The following is a 24,227-nucleotide window of genomic DNA, read 5'->3' as shown; positions in this document are numbered from 1 at the left end:
TGTTTTTGGGCCCCTCACTACAAGAAGGACATTGAGGGGCTGGAGCAACTCCAGGGAAGGGAACGAAGCTGGGAAGGGGTTGGAGCAGCAGGAGCAGCTGAGGGAGCTGGGGGGGCTCAGCCTGGAGAAAAGGAGGCTCAGGGGGGACCTTCTGGCTCTGCAACCCCCTGACAGGAGGGGGAAGCCAGGGGGGATCAGTCTCTTCTCTCACAGAACAAGTGACAAGATGAGAAGAACGGGCCCCAAGTTGCACCAGGGGAGGTCAGGTTGGATATTGAGGAAAATTTCCTCCTGGAAAGGGCTGTCCAGCCCCAGCACAGCTGCCTGGGGCAGGGGTGGATCCCCATCCCTGCAGGGATTTAAAAGCCCTGTGGATGTGGCCCTTGGGGACAAGGGTTAGTGGTGGCCTTGGCAGTGCTGGGGAATGGTTGGACTTGATGATCTTACAAGTCTTTTCCAACCTAAACCATCCTATGATCCTCTGGTTGATTTTGTTTCTCTACCAAAGCCTTTCCAGCGAGCACAGAAAAAAGGCACCACCCAAGTTCTGTTTGTGTTTAATCTTGTTTTAGTCTGTCAGGCTGTTAATCCAAGCTTACACTGAGACAACTGTTGGCACAAGTTCTCCCACAGTTAAATCACTATAAACATTTGCCATAAATGATTTAAATGTTTTCGTTTACATGAACATAAACTCATCGGCAACATTTCAAAATGTTTCATACTTTTAACAAAATGGACAAGACTTCAACTGAATTAATATCTAAAAGTGCAAAAAATTGCAAATGGTACCTCTTTCTCTGTAATTTTACTGTAGAATTACAAGACAAACAGGGATCAAGAACAACTAAGTAAGAAAATATAATTTATTTTAAATAATGTGGAGATTGTGTCCCACAGTGATAACAATTCAATTATAAAAACATCTTGTTAATCTATTAACACAATAACATACAATGGTTCATACACAACATCTTTCCAAAGAAAAGAACATTTCATTCTGAAAGCAAAACTAAAAAAAGACATTGATTGTTTATCATCTATTCTTCGGTGATAATTGCCAGTATTTATTATTTGAAGAACAAATAATACATTTTACATTTTTTTCCCATTACCTCTGGGAATGCAAGTTTAGCTTTTTAAAAACACATGGGAAGATACAAACCCTCCCCTGAGGATTTTACAACTCTTGTTTTGCCATGAAGTGTGGGAAATGTGCTGTATTTCCCCTTAGAAATGTGGGTTTGCATTTATTTTGGTTTGGTTTTTAGCCCCTGGTAGTCAACTCTAATTTAACAGCACTTTGGCTTTAATGGATTTGTAGTCTCAGATTTTTGACATCAAAAGGAGAAAAGGTAGCCAGTCTTTTTCTGATAATGGATAAAACATGGATTAACCCCTGAACTGGACATGGATTCAGGTACATGATGCCAAATTGTGACCTCTCAACTGAAGAAGCACTTGAGAGTCTCTCTGGAGTGAAGTAAAAGGTGTCTTATTCCATTAAAGGTGGATCTGCCTTCTGAAATTTTTTTATTCCTGCTCTTTCTGTATTCTAAAGCCGTGTAGGATTAATCCAGGCTGAGGGAGACATGGATAACTGCATTAATTTGGAAAATAAAGGGGTTTCTCTTTTCTATAACTGGATGTTACCACTGAATGCTGTTATTACTGCTCAAAGTGCCCCATCCCTAGAAGTGTTCAGAGCCAGGTTGGAGCAAACTGGTCCAGTGGAAGGTGTCCCTGCCCAGGGCAGGGGGTTGGAATGAGATGGGCTTTAAGGTGCCTTCTAAAAACCATTCTGGGATTCCACGGATGTGACACACACCAGCTGATCCACCTCTACAGAAAAGGCACCAGGAGAAACAGAGCTCGATTTCTTTGGGTTCTCTGAGCTATCAGCACCATCTTATGTATTACTGCACCTCTTTACTAATTATAGCAGCAGCTCTTTCCTCTTTGGGGAGTTTCTAAACAAGTTTTCAGCTTCCCGGCCAAAGCTTTGCAGTTGAATTACTCCTGGAGCACTAGGAAAAAAAAAAAAAAAAAAGAGAGCAGTCATTTGCTGGAATCATGAGCAGCTAATTTGCTGAGTTTAGTTGCAGGAAGCCTGAAGACAATCAATCCAGTTCTTCTCCACATATATGAATGCAAGACAGCTGAGGAGAGTAAATTGCTCTGCTCAAAACAAGATGAAAAATCTTATCAGGTGAAACTGTAGATAAATCTTCACTGACAGAACACTTTGTTCAGAGTGTCTTCAGGTTCCTGGGAGAGTTTTTGAGTGCCTCACGTAGTCAGAACCCAGGCACAACTGGATAATTACTCTGATTTAGGAGGTGTTTATTCTTTATGCTTTTATCTAGAATAGCAGATACATTTGCAGCACAACCTTCCAGCTTGCTGCAGTTTTTCCTCCTCCGAGTTTAAGCAGTAATTTGGACATAACTAAGTTCCCATGGAAGTGTTTAACTGTAACAAAATTCCCAGCTCTTTACTGAATATTTGTTTTCCTCTGCATGCAAATTGTGGGGTTTTAACACTATCTAGTTCTTGCTTGCATTAAATGTATTATAGTATAATAAAAATGTAATATAATCTAGATTTTGGTCTTCTTTGCAGCTAAAAACCTCTCTTTTCTGTATCATCCAGCCCTATCCAAACCAGATTGCTCAGATACATCAGTCAGCAGAGGTAGTTTCCTCTATCCAGCACACAGCTCAGCTCATTTCAGGCTCTGAGACAGACAATATGAATGTGAGCTGAGCTGGGCAATATAAAACTGCCTAAAATCCTTCTGAGGCTCTGTAACTCCTTAATTCTCCTCAGATTCACTGAACACACATTTCTTTCTCCTTCTTTTAGGTGGGTTCAAGTGACATGACCAAAACTCATTGCCTGGAAGTAAAAAGGAAAAAGCTCTGCTGTGTATTTTACAGCTGGGCTGTAGCTGGAGAAGTGAACTTCACTGGACCTGCTGTAAAAACCCCCTGGTTGACTCCTGAGCAGTGAAATATGGACAGGCTTCAGGGAGGAAAAACAAACCAACCAAAGAGGAATCACTTCCCCACAGATGACATTTAGGGCTGTAGTGGGCCTGCAAAGTGAAATCCTGAGCAGGGAATTGATCCATAACATCCCTCAAAATGCCAAAGAGTTATGACTCTTCAAAGTCTGAGGAAAAAAAAGGAAGATTCGGGGTAGTTTGTACCCCCTCTGCTATTAATAGGTTGCTGCATGATGAGATTTCTTCACAGTTGTCCAGAAACTCTTTGGGAAGCCAGAAATGCTCCACATTTTTCCTCTTGTCAAGTTCAGTCTTCGTACTCTGCTATGAACAGCAATTCTTATGGAAATAAATAGACAAAACGACAAACAATGTCCTTACTAAAGTTACAGTCCCTTAAGTCAAGTCCCTTAAATTCCCTTGGTCAAGTTTTAGGCACCTACAAAGCAATGGCTTCATTTTTCCCAGACTTTTCCCGGCTGGGAGTTCCATGTTGGCACATGAAGCCAGGTCACCTTCCAGGAGCACTGAAGTGTGAGGTGAGATCCTGAATTCAGGAACCTGAGTTTGAACAATTTCACACATGTCAACACTTGTATTTTTTCACCTAATGGGTTGTGTGCACTTTTAGAAATAAAACCTGATATGAGCTTTGATTCCAAAGTTTCAAACGAGCTCTTTGAAACGGAAAAAACAAATGAACAGATTGTTCAACCTCATCTTTTTTTTTTTTCAAGTGCATATGTGAGGTCACAGGATTAAAGCAGACTCATATTAAAATATTGTGCCCCACTGGCCTCTGTGCAGAAAAACAGAAAGGAAAAGGATTATTATTATTCCATCTTATTGCAAAAATGCACCTTCTCATGGCATCTGTAATGCCTGTGAGCATCCAAAGTGAAGAGTAAAAACCAGCATACCAATGCTGTGCTGTCTAATTAGAGAATTGTGAATAATGCTGGTAATCAAAACAGTCCCATGAAAGGGTAAGAAAATTGCGTCCCCATAATAAAAAATGTCTCCTTTGGGGTCACATTTAGTTTTTATGGACTGACAAAGGAATCAGTCTCAATAATATAGTGGTAACTGACTGTTCCTCTGATCCTGGAATGTCTTCTCCACTCACATACATATTTCTGGCTTGTTAGGGTGGCAGCCTGACAGTACAAAGGGCTGGGATGGATGTCTGTGCATTGTAAGCACAACTTTCAGCTGCTCTGAGTCAGGATTTTATAATCAGGTGGCAGGAATAAGTAACTGGTTCTGTTCTGCCTCTCCCCCAAAATAATAAAAGAAAAGTCTGAAGCAGCTCTGGATGCAGGGAGGCTCTGCAAAGCTCTTTTGAGGTTTTAAAATGCAGGATTGGAAATATCTGCCGGGTTTTTGGGGTTGGTTTTGGGTTGGTTTTTTTTTTGTCTTTCGTTCCTCAAAATCTGATCAAACGTTGAAGACGATGAAATTTCCACAGGGGAAGAAGGCACAAACTTCCGCCATTATCTCCTTTTCTGCTTCCTTATAAACCCAAACTGGAGAGCATCCAAATTTCTCCTCGCAACTGCCTCTGGAAATGAAAGGGAGCCTGAATAGAGGAGGAGATGAGCTGCTTTAAATGCTTTTTCATAGTCCTCACTGCTATGAAAGCTTCATTAAAAGCTGCAGCTTGCTTGTTTTCCAACTCTTCCGAAGTAATAAGCATATAATTGTGCTGAAAACCTGGGAGGAGCCAATCCCTGCGAGCCATGACGGCAGCCCTTCACTTCAAGGTCCTTCTGCATTTTCCTGGGGATCAGTCCTTCACATCTGAAGAGAATTTAGAAGAAATATTGGGGTTTTTTGAAAAAGGATGTTGAAGATTTGCAACGCTGATACGTCCACATAAATTACTTCTTCACAGGCTGTTGACTCTGAGGGTGTGTTGTGAGGTATAATAATTATTTTGCCTTTTTTTTTATTTTTTGGCCTTCTTAACCTACATTCAGAATGTATCAGGCACAGTGCTTGCTGCAAACATGGCAGGAGCCCTTTTACATTTGTTTTGATTTGCTGAGTTGGAGAAACACGAGAAACAAGGAAGAAAATTTGTGACACTTGAATTTTTTTACAGCTTTTCCTAAAAAATTCAGCTCCAGCGCTGCTCTCCACACGTGCTCTGACTGATTACATGGGATTCCTTCTAATATCTGCTGTGGAACAAAACCAACCTTGCCTGGAGATGATAATAACTGCTCTTTTTTGGAGCAGCTGGAAGGGATCTTGGGAGCAGGGATAGATGCATTTCATAACACTGAGGGTGACAACAAAATTCAAAGCTCTTAAATCACCCTCTACAATGACAGTTCTTCAGTGGTGAAAATCCTTTGGATTCATCAGACTCAATCCAATATTTACTTATGAAATTCCACTTTCAAAATCCTGGGCAGGATTCCAGAAAAACAGAGATTTGACTGAGGCTGAATATTTTCTGATTTTCCCCTCAAATCCCAGCCCCAAAGGTGTATAACACTTAAACACAGTGTATAAGAAATGCAGTATATACAAGATTTTAGAAAACTCTCACCTAAAAAAGTAAGGATGATTCTTGGGGTGAACTTCTATGAGCTAAAAAAGCTTAATGGGAACACTGACAAAGATATTTAGAAAGTCAGATGTGGATTCTGTCAAAGTGAAGGTGCATTTCTGCACAATATATTTGCTGTGGAATATGGCTTCTGCCCAGGTTTCCTTGTCCTGTTTCATCCTGCAGCATTATCTGATCATGGAAAAGATCAAGGTTCCTAAACAGTCCTTTTGAATCCGTTCCATCTTGTTCCTGGTTCACTTCTGGGATCCCAATGAAAATTCCCTTCTAGTTTATAATGAAACAGAATGGATTCATATCTCATAAAACATAAGCCTATGAATTTTAAAGGGTTGGGTTTTTTCCACAGAATCTGGATAGCAGCAGTTTCCAGGCTTTCCCCACGTTCACTCCGCACCAGCAATCAGAAATAAAAAAAATATATTTACATTTGTTAACTTGCTTTCACATATTGAGAAAAATGAATGGGTATTTCAGAATAATAAAAGTCAAACTTACAGTGAGACAAAACATATCTCCTGCTCCTGCTGAACCAGTGGAAATTTCCTGGCATGTAAAATAAACATGGGTAAAACTGGTGGAAAGCCATTGCTTTACTTTATTTTTCTCCTTTTTTGAATCAATAAAGATATTGCCACAAAAAATCCTACTCTGGGATTTTATTCTCTGATCGAGGAGCTCTTCTATAGAAAGGAAAGAATATTCACAGCAGGTCAAACAACTTTTACACCACAGGTTTTACCTTAAATCACAGAAAAAGGTCCACAGAAGCCAAACCTTGTTACAGAATTGAGGATGGAGGGTGATCCTAGAAGGAAATAATGAATTAATTCCATCTCCTCCCCTTTTTTTTTCTTCATAAATTCCTAATTTTCAAGCAACAAATGCCCCATGAGGTGTTAGCACTTGAAGTTCTAGAAGCAAATCCCAAATTTCTGACTCTACTCCATCAACACTGTCCAGCCAGGGAAGGCAACACAGCTGGATAAGGAGCTTGGAAACGGACTCCTGAACACAGATGTGGCTCTTTTCCTTTTTTAATTTCAAAATCCAGAGAGCAAATGAGTGGAAATGTTTACCTTGTTGTCTGTGAGCCACAATATATGAGTTTTCATCAAAAACATCAAATATTTTCAGGTAGAAAATATCTCCAGACGCTCCCAGAAGCAATTAGCACTGCCAGGGTTTGTAAATGCTTTCTGCCCGTGCTTGTTTGTCAGGGGAACTGTGCAAATATTATTTGCAGGGGTTGTGGCAAAGCTGTGATTGCTCATTCCAGAGTCATGGAGCTGACTGGGGGCTTATGGAACATTTTGAAGGCAGGACATTTTGCTATTTAGCAACACCGAGGTGTGAATTGGGTAAATCTCTCACTTCACGCTAAAGGAGAGAAGAGGGGAGAAGCCACTCCAACTCTGAGGGGCTGAGATGTTTTCTCCCTCTTCTTAGATAAAATTCCACGAAGAAAAAAGCCTTGAAATGTGGCCCATGGGCATTTTTGTTCTCCCTTCCCTCACGGCTGACCTGTGTGGAGGGACAGGGCTGGATATCAGAAATAAAAGCAAAAAGAAAAAAAAAAGCAATTCTGGAATTTTACTTTCCAGTGCTGCTTTGCTGGTTAACACAAAGACCTTCTCCAAGAACCTTGTGTTTGCAACCAGGAGTAGTTTGGAGCTCAGTTGTTGGGATTGGCTTTGGATATTTCTGGGGAGCCAGAGCTGGAGTTCTGAAACCTGTGGACAAGTTCTCAGGAATTCAGCACGTGCTGTGCAAGGGTGACCAGTGGCTTTACCTCTCTCAGAGGAGTAACCTCTTAAAATTCTCTCACTGATGAAGCATTTTCATACACAAACAAAAATCAATTCAAAATACAGGATCCATTACCACAAGCTTATCAACATCTTTTTTTTTTTTTTTAATTTTCCATTAAGGGCAGCAATTTGCAAGTTGTTTTTTTTACCTCTTGTAACTGAGAAGGATCAGATGCTGCAGAACAAGCACTCAGGCTTTATCCTTAAATATTTATCAGTACAAGAAGCAACTCACCACAGTGTTCTGGCTCCGTGTCACACTCAATTCACTCGTGTGGGCACAACCTGTGGGCAGCTGTTACACCTGAGGAACAAATCAGAGCTGAGGGGCACTAATGCCAACCAGCCCCTGTCAGTGCTGTGCACGGCTTTCTAAAAGGGCTGCCTGGCACATTTTGGCCTTGTGCTTTGCATTTTTTGCTCTGTTTCATGCCTTTCCAGCTTGCAGTGCAGGAATTCAATGTGGCTACTTGTCACTTCAGGTGTTTGAGGTGCTTATTTGATTTATGTGTATTTTTCTGTTTCCGAGCCTTGTGAGCGCAAGATTTTTCATTCTGCTTGTTGCCTTGCAAACTTATATGAATTAGGCAATTATATAAGTTACTATTTTGACCAGAGGGAGCAAGAAACCTGATAGGATAGAGCAGCACAGGAAAGCAAAAAGCAGTGTCCTCGGGCAGAGCTAAGGTCTTAACCCTTTTAATGCTTTCATAACCTCTCCTGCAATGACAGTGGCATCCCCTGTTTCAATATCAAATACACTGGAAAAAGAAATTGTAGTGCTTCAAATGCTTCTGCCTCACACTTGTCAGTCGTGACTCATTTTCAGGATTATTGAAAGAAAAAAAAAGTAATTATTTTGTCCAGCATTTTTTTCCTGTTTTCTGGGGACTGTGGGAGACCTCACTCAGTGCAAAAGGCAGAGCCAAAGTCTGGCTTTAATAAGATGAAATCCTTGTCTGTAGGCAAAGCAAAGCCACGTGATAACCTCCATCCATGAGCCTTTCACATGCAGCTCCTCAAAACCCTTGAATAAATGCAGTTGATGAAGGTGAGCCAGAGGCAATTGAGCCACCAGCTCCTCCTGAGCCAAGCAAGGAGAGGATCAGAGGATGAGCTCCCTCGTTAGCACTGAGTTCCTCCGAGCTCAGAACCAGCTGCCAGGGTGGTAATGAGCAGATCCATGACTACCAGGCACTTCCTGAGCAGCCACCTTGCTCACAGGTCCAGCTTCCAAATGGTGTGTCCCAGCCTGAGGACCTGAAAGCAAGCTCTGGAGATGAGGGAAAATCAGCCAGTCCCAGGAGCTGTCAGGAAGAGAGAGTGTCCCCAGGGGATGACTGGCAGCTCAGCAGAGCAGACCAGACACTATAAATGTAAAAATGGAGACAAACAGAGCAGGGAAACCAGCTCATAATTATCCTCTTGTGAAATATCTGTGCTCGAGTTCCAATTAGCCAGGAGAGGAGCAAGTTGGCATTTGGATTCAGACCTCCAGCTTGGGGGACAGAGCTGTGCCAAGGTTTAAGGAAGATGTCTTACAAAGAGCATGAAACAGGAAAAGAGCATTTCCATGGCACACCTGCAGGTCGTGCACATTGTCCTCTTCATGCCTTCCAGCACTGCCTTTCAAAGATGGTCAAATCATAAAATCCCCTGAGTTGGAAGGGTCCCAAAATTATCAATGAGTCCAACTACTGACACTGTAGAGGACAGCCCAAAAACCACACCGTGTGCCTGAGAGCATTGTCCAGATGTTTCTTGAGCCCTGTCAGCCTTGGTGCTGTGACCACTTCTCTGAGGAGCCAGTTCCAGTGCCCAGCCAGCCTCTGGGGAAAGAACTTCTCCTAATGAGAGCAAAAAGTACCTGCTCATGGGCATGTGGGTGCATGAAAATGCTTCTAATTCTGTTTATTGTCCTGTCATCTTACATTCATATCATTTGGCCTCCACCTTCTGTAACAACTAAAAATGTCATTCCTTTAACCCTTGTTTTGCTGTTTCCTCTGGTGCTTTCCACACATTTCCATCCCTGGCATTTATAACCATAACCAACCTCTGTGCAATGACCTCTGCCTGGGTATGAAAAAAGCATCACAAAATCTTTAAATCCCATCTTGATTTACTCCAGACTTTGAGTTCCTCTACCATGACGGTAAAGTGGCTCCATACACAAATTCCTGCAGCAGAGACACCCTGGAAATGCCTGATTTCTTGATGCAGATTTCTTTTGTCATTGCACATGGCAAATCCTGGAATTGCTGAGTGAGAGAATTTTACGAGGTTATGTCTCTGAGAGAGGTAAAGCCACTGGTCACCCTTGCACAGCACATGCTGAATTCCTGAGAATTTGTCCACAGGCTTCAGAACTCCAGCTCTGGGTGCCCAGAAATGTCCAAAGCCAATCCCAACAACTGAGCTCCAAACTACTCCTGGTTGCAAACACGGGGGTACTTGGGGAAGGTCTTTGTGTTAATGTAACCAGCAAAGCAGCACTGCCAGGCCACCTCTCCACTAATCCTTCATGTCCTAATCCAATATAATCCAATCTATCAGCTTCTTTTCTGGACACAGGAAGCCCCTTTTAGCTGCAGTTATCTTCACATTACCAGATAATATTGGCTGAGCCCCTCTTTTCTTTCCAATTTCAGAGGATAGAGACTGTGTCCAAGACTTTGTCTCTAAATGTAGGGGGTTTGATTTCAGTGTGTGATTCCCAATCTCCCCTGTGTGCCCTGTCTGGGATAATTTCCAAGCCTCAGCAATTCCAGGATTTGCCATGTGCAATGACAAAAGAAATCTGCATCCAGAAATCAGGCATTTCCAGAGTGTCTCTGCTGCAGGAATTTGTGTATGGAGCCACTTTACCATCATGGTAAAGGAACTCAGACAAAGTCTGGAGTAAATCAAGGTGGGATTTAAAGATTTTGTGATGCTTTTTTCATACCCAGGCAGAGGTCATTGCACAGAGGCTGGTGATGGTTATAAATGCCAGGGATGGAAATGTGTAGAAAGCACCAGAGGAAACAGCAAAACAAGGGTTAAAGGAATGACATTTTTAGTTGTTACAGAAGGTGGAGGCCAAATGATATGAATGTAAGATGACAGGACAATTAGAAGCATAATGTAATGAGGCAAAAATTTGGCCAAATCCTTCCCCTTCTTAAGGTTGTATCAAATTTTATTGCACTGATTTCCTACAGCTGTGCAACTTCTGTCTGCATCTTCTTATATTTCAGCTTAGTTGGGAAATATGCTGGTTTTAACTGGTCCATTTGAGACTTCCCCATCAAAACCAGTTCTTTAAAAGACAATGACTGTGGACATGTGAATGTCTTCACTGGGGAGAGCAGGAGACACCAAGCTCAGAGCAGTGCTGGTCACAACTTCCTCGGGGAGAGGAGAGCACATGAAACACTATAACAGGGATTGCAAAACCAGTTTTAGTGTAATAACAGGATGTTTTTAGTATCAAAGCTATTTGTTGTCCTTTGCAACCACTGAGGTTTTTATTGGATTGATGGGGACACTTGGAAAGAATTGTTGGTATTTTTATATGCTTTTAGAGAATTGAAAAAGCAGTTTATGGATTAGTTTGAAATGGGAAACTTATGGCATATGAGCTCAGCTGTTCATTGTCTCCATGCAGTCAATTATAATGCCCATTGTGAGTCCTGTTTTATAATTTCGGTAACACATCACAGTTGTTTTCTTTCCCTTAGTTTTCAGTGCTAATTTTGAACATTTATTGGATTATTGCAAAAATCTGAGCACCTGAACCCCAATATATGTAAATGGAATTTGTACCTCTCTGAAAACTTTAACACTGAGTAGAAAACCTACATTGAATCTTCATCATTCAATACTCTTAAAAGTCTGATAAAAAAGTGTGCCACTGACAACTGGATCATCTAATCCATACATTTGGTAAAAAAACATCTGTGCATGTTTTTCAACAAGAAGCAAAAAGTTTTTTCCCTACTTTTTAATTTCTCAGATAAAACTGAGGGCATTGAGAGGAGGAGGCTCTTGTGGCTGCGATTTAGGTGCCATAAATTGGAAATCAGCTTTTTTTATGATGAGGTATAAGAATAAAAGGCAGGTGTGTAGGGGGGAAGAACAAATCCTTGCAAATTGTTGTGTCAGCTGGGTAGAAATCTTCCTAGAAACTCTGCTCTGCTGCTGGATGATCTTTTTTGGGGAGCTGAAAAGGAAAGGAGTAGGGAGTTATTTGCCCCAGCTGAGAATATTTTACAATAGTTGCCGGTATAACAATAGGCAGAAAAATAGACTGATCAGGGAACAAGAGATATATAAGTGGTAAAAATCACCTATGGTGACCCAGCTGGGACAACTGACAGCTCCAGGTAGCTGGAATACAAGATTTCTGGAGTTGTGCAGCTATTTGAATATCAAAAGCTCTAATTTCCCTTGAAAAGGAATGACAGTTTCCCCAACTGAGCCCACTTGATTTTGATTTTCCCAAGTAAGATTCTTCAGCCCTTGGTCTTTTGTATTAACTTTTCATTGGTGTGGGTTTATTCCCTAATTAGAGCTATTATTTTGGGAAAAGGAAAAAAAAAGGCAAAGCTGCTCCTCCATTTCTCCATGGCAAGCTTACAGCTTTGGCTTCTTCTTATCTTGTTCCCCACTGACTTTAAAAAATCATGTTTTGTTGCATGATGACAGTCCAGCAAACACTTCTGTGCAAGCTCAGGAGAAGGTGAACATGTTAAAATATGATTTAAAGAGAACCTTCATCAATACCAGAAAGATGATGTCTTTGGGACATGTGAAGGGTGAGCACACGAGGGATGTCTCAGACCATGGAAGGCCTTGAAATAAAATCATGGAACCACAGAAGGGTTTGGGTTGGAAGGGACCTTAAAGCTCATCTCATCCCACCCCCTGCCATGGGCAGGGACACCTTCCACTAGCCCAGGTTTCTCCAAGCCCCGTCCAACCTGGCCTTGAATATTTCCAGGGATGTGGCATCTGCAACCTCTTTGAGCAACCTCTGCCAGTGTTTTACCACCCTCATCTTCCTTAAATCTGGTCAGAATCTACCCTCTTTTAGTCTAAAATCCTTACCCTTTGTCCTATCACAACAGGCCCTACAAACCTCTTGGGTAGAGGTTTAGAGGATGCTTGAGAGTTTGAAAAAATGGTAATTACATCCAAACTCCATTAGTTGAGACTGTGACCATGATATTTTGTGGCTAATTCTGCTTTTTACCTCTGCAAGATTAATGCTTCTACAAAGCAGAGAGAGAAGCCATGCAACTTTTCAGATGCTGATGCTTTATTTATTTATTACCTTGATGAAGGAACTGGGATACCAGAGACTCTGATCAATTTTTGCTCAACCTAAAGTGCTTTAATGGTTTCTCCCTACCTGCAACATGCTGGTCTTGGGAGGTTAATAAATGATTTTTCAGGAAATTGCAATATTCCTTACCGTTCTCATGTTCATTTATATGGATAAAGTGAGTAGTTAATCCACTCTTTGTCAGTTCATCTGAGTGGAAGGGGGAAGGTGAGGGGAGTAACCCAGCAGGAACCCAGAAAGAGAAATTAAATAAGAATTGGTCATTTTTGATAGAGAATCCTTTATGGGAGTTTGACTGCACTGAGCTGGATTTGAAATGAAAGTCTCTTTGCTTTGGTGGGACAAAATTATCCACTGAGGGATGGGAGGACTCAGTGCCCTGAGTGTGTTTGATCACATCTAGGAGGTGATGTGTGCATGTGCACAAGCAGCTGGTGGTCTTAACCTTCTAGAGCATCCTAATTAGCCACCCCTTTTCCTGTTGTCTTGGGCAAACAAATTGCTATCATCTTTTGCAGAGATTATGGAAAAAACCCCTGCAAATAGAACATCTGCTTTTGATTAAACACATGCAGAGATATTTCAACAGATACTCATTAATCAAATTTAAACTGCTTTACCTCTCTTTTAGTTAGTCAAGTAGTTGCTATAAAAATCTACTTTTTTCTTCTACATATCAGTGGTTACAATTTTACAGGGGACAGGGTGGTTGGTGAAAGACCTGAAAACATTGAAGATGTTTTTTTCCCTTATATTTCCCTCACTTGTACCATTCACTTTGGTTTAATTTTCAATATGGGTGAGCAGCTATTTGAGATAACACAGCCAGGGCTGAGAGCCTCTAAACCCAACCCTTCCAGAGGTTCATCACTGCCAGCATTATTAATCTGGCTGAGGAAAGAATGATTTACTGCCTGCAGAGCCAACAGCAAAGCTGATTTGGGAGCCTTGGGAAGAGTCACACGAGGGAAGAGCTGAAGGAACATTTTCTGTCTCCAGCTCTTCTGTGTTTTGCCAGAATCAGCCTAAGAGTCAAAGTTCACAATGCCTTATATATGAAAGTTGTAGAATGACCTAAAATATGGGGTCAAAATGTGCTGATTAGGTAACAATTAATGTTGGGTGACCTCTAGTGGTGCGTTCCCACAATTTACCCTCAAACAGTGAACCGGAATCCCTGAAAGGAACTTATTTAAGAGCCCTCCCCACCAACAGGGTAAATGGTCTGCAACCAAATGGGGTTTGTTTTTCTGAGAAAAGTTCTGGTAACTTGATAAAGAAAATCAAAATGCTCCTTGCACACACCTTTTTTGCTAAAATCCTTTATTGTCACACCAGGTAGAGCAGCCAACTGGAACCCAGCCCACGACACAAGACTTCATTGCATCAATAAGGAGGACTGTGCACAGCAACAGGAAAATGTGATTTTTTCCATCTGGAGATGCACTGTTACTGACTTTAACCACACCTGCATGGGCAATAATGTCTGTGGTGATGGTTGGATCCTTCTCCCATGATACTCCCACCTGCAGCAGCCACAGCCAGGTGGGACTGCAGTCAGGGCTGTGCAGGCTGCAAGTTGAAGACCAGAAGACATAAACTCTGCAAAGCAAAAAGTCAAGGATTTGCCATCTCCAAATGAGACATTTGGCTCTAACACTTATTTGGGGGTTTTGATATAAAACTGTCTTTTATTACCCTGACATTTGAGAGTACTCCAGCTCTCAGTGGGTCAAGCTGTGAGTGCTTTGCAGTGATTGCATTTGTCCTATTCCATATCCCAGGGGAAGGCAGGACAATTATTAGTTCAGTGGCCACCACATACACAGAGATCTGTGCAAACACCACTGGCTGTGTTTCTTTTCTGAGTCCTTGTCTCAGCACTCCCACACACCTGGGATTCTTCCACTGACATGTGTGCAATCAGATATTCCAAAAACATACCTGGTACCCAGAGATGTGACAAAGGATCCCCTGGAGGTGACCTCTACTGATGAGAAGTGAGAGCAGGTCTCTGATTACTTATGATTGCAAAAAAACCCCGTGAGGTGGTTTATAAATGGGGCAGAATGAGCCCAGGTGTCCAGACTAACAGGGTCAGGTCTCAGTCTCCAAGTGAGGTGCTCATCTGCATATTAATAACTGAACATCTCAAAGTGATGTTGGGAGAGGCTGTAGCCAGAAAGACTGTTCCTGGAGCCACCCTTGACCTTCCATGGAGATCTGGAGTTTAGTCTGGTGAAAAGAAGGCTCAGGGAAGACCTTGGTGCTCTCTAAAAGTACCTGAAAGGAGGTTGTATCCAGGTGAGAGTCGGCCTCTTCTTCCAGGTAACAAGAGATAGGACAAGGGGAAATGGCCTCAAGTTACACTAGGGAAGGTTCAGGTGGACATTAGTAAAAAAATTAGTCACTGAAAGAGTGGTTAAACATTGGAACAGGCTCTCCAGGGAAGTGGTGGAGTCATCATCCCTGGAAGGGTTCAAAACACGGATAGACATGGCACTTCTCAATATGGTTTAGTGGCCATTGTGATATTTGGTCAAAGGTTGGACTTGAGGTCTTTTCCATCCTTAAGGATTCTATGGGATTGCTTGGAATTGCCTTGCAGGCCAGCAGCTTCCCTGCAGACAAACCTGCTCCTCAAAGAGAGATAAACAGATATTAAATCACAGGAAGGTCGAAGTATTTGCTCAAGATAATCCTGTGCAACGACAGAGACGATGATGGGAGTGATCCCATGTGGCAGCATCCAAGTGCAAGTTCCAGTTAAATGAGGTAAAGCTTGGTTTTTTTAAATATTGCAGAACACCAGCCAGGTAATAAATTAATCCCCTTCACTTTTCCTAATTTCTTACCTTGGGGTGAATTCTGAAGCACGTCCTGCGCAGAAACACTGTATGTTGGTTCTGTGTGAGCGAGGGGCAGTAAAACACGTCTCACGGGGACCGAGGGCTTCGAAACCAGCATCCAAGAAATCACAGACTGTAAGGATTTACTGGCTTCACAATTACAATCCCACAACCCCGTGAAAAGCCACAGTGAAAATATACGAGTCAGTTCTGCTGGGCAGAGTTGCAAGGCTTTAAATTTGCACAGGTACCGATGCCGGCTTCCAAACACGTAAATAAAAACACAAATGCCTTCCTCAAAGTGCACCAGGGCTCTGGGGTGACATGGGGCCTGTCCTTTAGGTGTTAATTTTTATGAATTGTCTTGAATTATTGTGGCACATGGAAAAGTCACTTTTTATTTGCATTCTCCCTGTGCAGCAGCTTTTGATCAAGATTTTCGATCAAATGGCAGCTGACGGACGGTTTCCTTCACTGCAAAGATGGAATTCCAAAGACACTGTTGGGATATATGACATAATTATTTTGCCTAATGGAAAACCATTCATTTTGATAGCAGTCTTAAATTATTGCTGCCTTAAAGGCAAATGCTTTAGTATATTAAAGATTTGAAGATTAGGTGATTAGTAGAGTAAGTCTTGAGTTGGGAGGACAAGCAAAGCTTGTGTTGGTCCATTGCTTAATTCAGCATTGAACAACTTGCAAGTATTTAATCCTGTCTTTTTTTTTTTCATTCATGCATGTCCTGCTCATTTTATGGGCTGAATATATTTGTTTCTTCCTTAATTAACATTCTTTTAGCTCTTTCTGTTATCACAGAATCACAGAATATGCTGAGTTGGAAGGGACCCATTGGGATCATCCAGTCCAAGCCCTGGCCCTGCACAGGACACCCCAAGAATCCCACCATTCATTTCATTAATTCATTTATGTTCTTCATTTATGCTATTCATCTTATTTATGCTATTCATTTTATTTATGCTATTCATATTATTTATGTTATTTATTTCATGAATGACAGAGATACCCAATAGAATTCTATGGGCAATGCAGAAAGTTTTAAGAAAAATCAAAAAATTGGTATTTTTAATCTACTCAAGGTGAAAGTATTTCCGTAACTAATTCTATCTCTGTAAGGTAAAAGGTACAGTAATTGATTTTAAAATATATTTATTAATTTTCAATTAATGCCTAATAATAGCCCTGTTTGATTTTAATATCACCATTGCTCTTATTAATTCATTTGGCCCTAGGACAAAATTGTGATCCTTTCAAAACACACAAGAGACAAAAAATGTCCCTGTAGCTTTATGACAACATAAAAGTAAGTAATTTGACCTCTTCTTCTAGAATCTTGCTGCTCTGAAAAGACTTCTAAATCTATTTTACTTGTAGTCAGTGGTTAACTTTGGTGTGACACATGTGAGTTTGCAAGGAATCAATTTTGTGGTGACCTGCTCCTTTATTGCTCTCTGCTGCAGACTGGGAGAAAGATGGTTAAACACGGGAGCTGATGGAAACTCCTGAAATGAAATTTCATTTTCAGAGCAAGGCAGGGCTGCTCTGAGAGACAGATTTGTCTTTCAAAGGAGAATAAGTTGCTATTTGGAGGCACTGACTGAAGGCAGAAATAGGCAGGAGGAACTTAGGCAAGGCTTTAGCTGGAAAAAAAACAAACCACAGAATCCTAGAATGGTTTGGGTTGGAGGGACCTTAAAGCTCATCCAGTGCCATGGGCAGGGACACCTTCCACTAGCCCAGGTTGCTCCAAGCCCCGTCCAACCTGGCCTTGGACACTTCCAGGGATGGGGCAGCCACAGCTTCTCTGGGCAACCTCTGCCAGGGCCTCCCATCCTACAACAGCTTGGGTGATGTACAGGCAAGAAGGAAATCCAGCAATACATTGAGGGGTTGAAAAGCTGTTCTCACTCCTAAATGTGTTTATTTTTTATTTTCACAGGAAGTCCATAATCTGAATGTCTTGTTTTCACCTGAGTTATGATTTAAGCACCCAATGGTATCAGGTGAGTCTCAGGTTTGTATTAGGATCCAGGGTAACATCTTTCCTTTAAACAAAGTGCAGCTTTGGAGCTGCTTCTTCACTGCTTTTCTCATTCTGTTTTCTGGGGTTTGTTGGGGCTTTTTAATTCATCAGAAAAATAGCAATGAAAGATGGATTTAAAAGAAATGAGTTCAGAGATAAAAAGCCATATATGACAGAGTTTCCAGATAAATGAAAAGAGAGAAAGATTTCAAAACCTTCTTATTATGAATAACATTTTATGCAACTGCTGTCAGAAATACAGCTGTGCAATGGAATTTTTACTTACCAGTAAACCTACAGTTTAAAGATTTATGCTGCAGTTGCAACGCTCAAAGTCTCAGGCTTTCCACAAGGCAGTGAGATGGATTCTGAAGTCCTTATAAAAGCCTCTGCAGAACATCATGTGCTTACCACAAATTCCTGAATTTAAGGTGCATCTCAGAAACCAGCAAGAAACTCTGCATTTTTGGCACGTTTGCAATGACTGTCCTTGTTGTTATGGTAATTCTGTGAAAAAGACTCTCAGAAATCAATTTGTTGTTTGCATATAATTCCCCAAACTGAGAAAGAAGCTGATGGATGTTGGGTAGATGAAGGAACTGCCACTGCAGAAGCTGCTGAGCTCAACTTAAGCCTATAAAATGTGCCAGCATTTAAAAATCCATGAGCTTGGTCACACCACATCCACAGGGTGGGAGGCAGTGAAGGTGCTAAAGGCATGGCTTGGATGATCTCAAAGGTTATTTCACAGCATTTCTCTCAGAAACTGGGGTGCATAAATCCCAGGAAGAGCAGAACCACTGGAGGTTCTCAGTGGCTTCACGTGTAAGATGTTAAATTAGATAAATCAGGCAAAACTTGGAGCTAGGTGGGAAAGCAGCACGATGCCAATGGGAATAGTCAAAGTTGAATTTACCAAGCCAAAAACTGTGCTGTAGGAAAAGTGGGAAGAACATTTGCACTTGTTAAAGTGTATAATTGTGCTGAACACAGGCAAAGAAACCATGGAAAAGCAAAAGCAGGTGTGGGAAGAGTGGGAATGACTGTACATGTGGAAATCAGAGCATGTACTGCGTTCACTGTACCCATTAAAACCCCCAAACCACAGGATTTACTTCTAAAACTGGCAAAGGGAATAGAGTTTTCCAAACTGTGCTTGTCCAAAGCCTGGCAGCAACATAGGAATCCGAATTTTAGAAACATACTAATTCTGACTGAACTCACACGTTCGTGCCTATTGAAGTAGGAAAGATTACCCTGGGGGGAGCCAGTTACCTGCAGGATTTCAAAGATGAATGGATTGAATCCTGCAGAGAATAAATAGTATTTTCTGGTTTTTGGATGACATACTAATACCTGGGAGGAATTCAGAAGAGTATTTACAAAACCTTGAGGAATTTCCACCATGTTATAAAGCTATGCTTTAAATTGAACAAAAATAAGATAGCAGGCATGGGAGTTTTTATTCTTCGTCTCCCAAAAAGCAAGTTCCTTGCCTAAGCTTCCTTATTAAGCCTTTATTCAAGGCTTTAAAAGGGAAAATAAAAACTATGGAGCATGCATAAGTACCTTGCTGATGCACAACTATTGGTTTTATCCATGTTAAATATTTCTTATGGAAGTTCCAAATTATCATTGCTATTTAGGTTGGTGTCTTTTCTGATACAGGAAACATAAAATTTTGGGGGGAAAACAACAGAAAAATCCAATAGTTCTAACCTGGCATCCTTTCATTTGAGGTCATCCAATACAACTTTGTACCACAATTTCCTAAAGGGAAAAATTTCCTATAGGGAAAAAAAGTCATTTGCCTCTCAGAACATTATCAAAATCCAAAACTACATCTACATTTTAAAAAGGCTTGCAGTCCCATTTAGGAATTCAATTCTATGAGCATCTCTTAAAAATGCTCTTGATGCAGATAGTAAATAATTGGTAAAAAAAGAGGGGTGATTGATTTATATATTTTGGAGGCAGTTATGGTGGATCAATCTTATTATTGCTTTTTTACTACTATAAAATTCTTTGTGGACCATCAGAAACACATGTCTGTCACATCCTTCCTTCCAGTCATCAACAAATTCAGCTGGAGATATAGAAGAAAACATGTTTTTTCGGAGAAGTGTGAATTTCTGTGTGGTTTTGAAGACATTCAAGCTTCACTGAGCAGCGTTACCTGGGCAGGAGATGTTTTCCAGGAGGGATTTTTAGTAGCAGCACCAAGGAGCTTGTGAACCTCTTTACAGGCACAATTATATAACTCGTATCAAAAAGGGGGAAATAAAAAGGGATGGTAAGCAGCTATTCTTGGTGGTAAAATCTGATCAAGGCACCTGAGCCCTCTGTAACCTTCAGGACCAAAGAGAGGTGTTTCTTCCAGTGCCTTCAGACTGTACCTCTTGTATGTGGTCACCTGGACTTGCAGCAGTGTTTGTTAGGGAGAACTTCCCTCAAAATCTCCTTCCAGGCCCTTCTGAGGGGCACAGTGACCCCAGGGCCACTTGTTTGTGCTTCTGCCTTGGCCCCATCCAAGACCTGCAGGAGAGGGTCCCTTGGGTTGTGTCCATTCGCTCCCAGACTCAGGAGAAACGAGGTCCTGCATATTTCAGTACAATCCCCTGGCCTGTGCTTAGTAACAGGGAGCAAAAGAAAACATTATTGTCCTCAGTTAATTGCTTCTTTGTGGCAGGCTACACTTCAAAGACACTTTAGTCTCGAGTGCATCTCAGCAGAGAAAAGCCCGTATCACTGATTTTTTAACCTCCCCCTATTTGCAGCCAGGCAGAGGAATGAATTCCGTATAACAGAACCTCCACATGTGAAAGTGAAATGTGAAATTAGTTTGGGGTTTGGTCGGGGGTTTTGTTTTGTTTTGTTTTGTTTTTTTTAAAGTACTGTTTTAATGAGGTGTTTAGTTTAGCACATTTGGCTCCTCCAAATTACCTCAAGGGGATTCATATGTTAACGAACTCCACAGCTGTTGTTTGTGAAACCAGCCTCGCACAAGCAGAGCATGTTGTGCAAAGATTTAAATGCTCTGTTGGAGAGGTCACTGCACTCCTTTGTCTGCTGCCAGTTCTTAATAATGAGCCTACCACTTAATTTTAAGCACCAAGTTCATTTTTCTTTCGGCATCGAATAGTTCCAGGTTGGTTTGACTTGGGATCGAACGCCTGGGTCGACGAAGGGAAGGTGCAATCCAGGGGTGACCTGATTTTGTGCAAGTGATGAAACATTTCAGGGTGGGGAAGACTGGGGATGAAGTTTCAGGCTTTTGGAGGTGGCCTGAAGAGGCTGCGTTGAGCAGAGAGAACGTTTGCAATGATAATTGTTTTATAAACATGCCCTGATATGCTTCAAAAGCTTTGATTCTGAATTTCTTAAATTAGGCTGGCTTTGCTCCTGGCAAGCAATAAACTGTTTTCATTTTAGATGTCACTTTACATTTAAGGAAATTAATAACTGGGAAAGAAAAAAAAATCCTGTTTGCTAAGTAAGGGCAAAGAATCTGTTTCTTTTATTTCCATTCAAATATCAATTAAAATTAGCAGAACTGCTGAATTTTTAAGGCCCAGTGTGACAGAATTTATATACTAGAAGAAGAATCCCAGTTCTCAGCATCTCATGGGAGGCAGGATGTGTTGGCCATGCTCTGTTGTTCCTGGAGCCCACCTGGTCACAACATGATGCTGGAAAACCCCGTGGGCAGCTGGTTGTCCAGAAGATATGGACCAGGGATTGCTGCTTCACAACCTACCCACCCACAGCACATTCCATGTCATTCTTGCTCACAGATCATTTAATCATCTCAATATCTGTATTTGATTTCCTTCACGGGTTTTATCACCGAAAATAAGCTCCATGATTAATGATTAACATCAGAGCAACCTCTGCTGGTTGCTAGAGATGGAGCTCTGCATTTGGCAGCAGGATTTCATTTTGATATATCAGGCTTTATTCCCTCCCTTGAAGATATCAGCATTTCAATGTAAGGGATGAGATTTTGCCTAGAATTTAGGTAGAATGTAAAATAGATGTCCAACTGGAGCACTGCCAATTCTGAGTGCTCCATATTGGCTGAGATCAGTGGTTCTTGTCAAAGCAAATGCAAATGTGGAGCGACTTTCTTGCACACAAAGCAAGAATTTCATCTAAGCCTCCGTGACACGGTTCTGAAAACATAATTAAGCTCAGACGTGAGAATAAAATCTTGGCCTTGCTGAAGACAGAGAGGTTACCAATTATTGTAAAGTGGGTTTTTTGGTGAATCAAGTTTTCAGAAAGATTTGGTGTTGCTGGAAGAGTCCTTTTAAAAAGAGAACAACCCATGTCAGGGAAAAATACAATAATTTTTTACCAAAGTCCTTCATTGCTATTTTACAGATTGGAAACTGAGGCTCAGTGTCCCTGAGACCTGGTTCTCCCAAGTTATTTAGCTTGGGAAGAACATGGGATCAGTGCAAGCTCAGATCACAGTTGGTTTTTAGGATTGTGAGACATTTTGCATCCCATGACATCAGAGGGGGATTGCTGGGATGGCAGTTAATGTCTGCTCAGCAAATGGTCACCTGTCCTCAAGGAAGTGGGTTAAAATCAGCCCTTCATTGAACACAGGCTGGTGGAACCCATCCACGAACAAGCTTTTCACTTAAGCAGATGAGCTGGATGCAAGCTGATAAACTGGATTCCTAATGTTATATTCACCCTTTTCCATTTGCAAGCCCCACTTCCGAATGTTCCTTGAATGGGGATAGATGGAAAATGGTGGGATTTTTACTTGCTTTTTATTGCTACCTCTGGGTGAAGGAAGCACACTGAAGGCAGCCTGCAGGCCATTCTTTGGACATGATGAATATTCAGTTCAAAAATATTTGTGATATGCTGAATAAGAGGCTGTTTCCTTGCTCAGCATGGAACTGGAATGACTGCCAGTCGGGAATGAAGTCACCTTCCATTTCAGGCTCTTTCAGCGAAGAAGGATGAGTTTTCCTGTGGATCTGCATTTGTCACGTACATTCCCAAGGAAATTATTGAGAAACCCAACATTTCTGGAAGGTGGAGGGCTTGGAAGTACATTTACACCCTCTTCATCATCTTTCAGTCCAGCTGCTTGTGTTCAGCTGATGAGAAATTTTCTCCTCCAGCCTCCAGAGCACAGCTCCTGTTCCCACTGTGACTCTCCTGTCTCCTAGGACATGACAGGCTTTTCCATAGGGAGCTAGGATTGGGTTAGCAGAAACCACTAGTGATTTCAGGAACTCCAAACACTTCACCTTGTTCATTTATAGATTCTCCAACATATATATTAACAGAGGTTGGAGGTTTGGGAGGGAATGGATGGATGGAGGGCAGATACTTGGAGTTCACCAATACTCCTAAAAGTAGAAACCCCTAGCCATGAGAGAAGGATTTCCTATCAATATCTAAGTAACAAAATTAGATGTTACTTTAATGGGTAATCAAAATCTTCTAGATATTTCTAAGACATTTTTAACAACAAAGCAAGGAAAAAGCTGATGACATTTGAAGGCACAGCAAGTCATGTAGAAAGAAATTTTGTCAAGTCCTTAAGGAACGTATTTAGTGATAAAGGTGCAGTCACCTCACTTGTGGCCATTTCACAGAGCAGCAACACACAGAGATATGTCCCCATTTATATGAAGCAGCTCTGACTTTCTGAAATGGCTGTTAGACCCTTGTCAGACCCCTTTAAATACCCACTGACACATCCCCACTCATGCAGTGCCATTTCTGATAAAAGCCCAACTCTTTTCCTGTATCAAAATGCACTTATTGTGCAGTAATTCAATGACATAGCTCTTCCTTTTTATGAGCTCTGAAAATATCTCATTAAGAGTTTTCACAAATTACCACAATAACTTCTGCTGACACGCTCGTTTGTTCTCATCCCGGAATAAATCCGGTCGACGACTTGAACGGAACAAAGCGGGGATTTCCCAGGCTGTGATTCAACACTGAGCTGCTCTCCAACACCTTGATGTCATCTCCAGCTTGAAGGTTTGATGGAGGCAAGGTGGGAGATGCCACTTCAGATGAGCTGGGATGGGAGCTGAGCATCCTGCACGGAGGAAACTGCGGGGATGTTTTTCCTCCCCTCTCGGATCTACGGTTTCAGCACTCTTCACCATCTGGTGAAACACTTCAGAGAAGAAAACAGTTTTGCAATGTCTAATTTTGCCATGTTTTTGGAACATTATTGTAATGATCTTTGTGTCATTTCAGTATGATTACTTGTCCTCCAAGGCTTTTCCTGTTTACACTTAAATAGTACTGGAGCGTGGCCAGATACGCTTGAAATGAAACAGTACAAAATACTACATTTTTATCATGAAGGCTTAAAAGCAACATTTACAGTGAGGGGACACAGCCTGTGCTTTACATTCTGGTAGGGTTGTGGGGGTTTTTTTGTTTGTTTTATTTTGATCTTATTGTAGTGGCAGATAAATAAAATTAATTAAGCAGGCATAATTAGCAGCTAAATTTTACAAAATCCCGAAGAAATGGAAGGCCTCATTCAAAGCAGCGGTAATGGTGTAAATAATTAAGTCAAATTGTTTTCATTTTCATGCTGCATATTGTTTCCTTCAG

At 41.4% G+C, this 24,227-nt stretch overlaps 2 long non-coding RNA genes across 2 annotated transcripts in view; one reads left to right on the top strand and one right to left on the bottom strand.

Moving 5' to 3' along the window:
• The window catches only part of LOC135419436 (uncharacterized), a 522,870-nt gene that overhangs the window by 461,094 nt on the left and 37,549 nt on the right, over window positions 1-24,227 (top strand). The gene's annotated exons all lie outside the window — the stretch shown is intronic.
• On the bottom strand, window positions 849-9,383 carry LOC135419431 (uncharacterized). The gene is made up of 2 exons (XR_010432985.1): window positions 6,328-9,383; window positions 849-2,027 (listed from the first exon to the last, which is right to left on the bottom strand). It is a non-coding gene; the product is annotated as an uncharacterized LOC135419431 (long non-coding RNA).

The sequence above is a fragment of the Pseudopipra pipra genome, chromosome 10 (assembly GCF_036250125.1).
Source record: "Pseudopipra pipra isolate bDixPip1 chromosome 10, bDixPip1.hap1, whole genome shotgun sequence".
Taxonomy (NCBI): Eukaryota; Metazoa; Chordata; class Aves; order Passeriformes; family Pipridae; genus Pseudopipra; species Pseudopipra pipra.
Note: the sequence above shows the minus strand (reverse complement) of the source record. Positions and strands in the feature narration are given on the sequence as shown.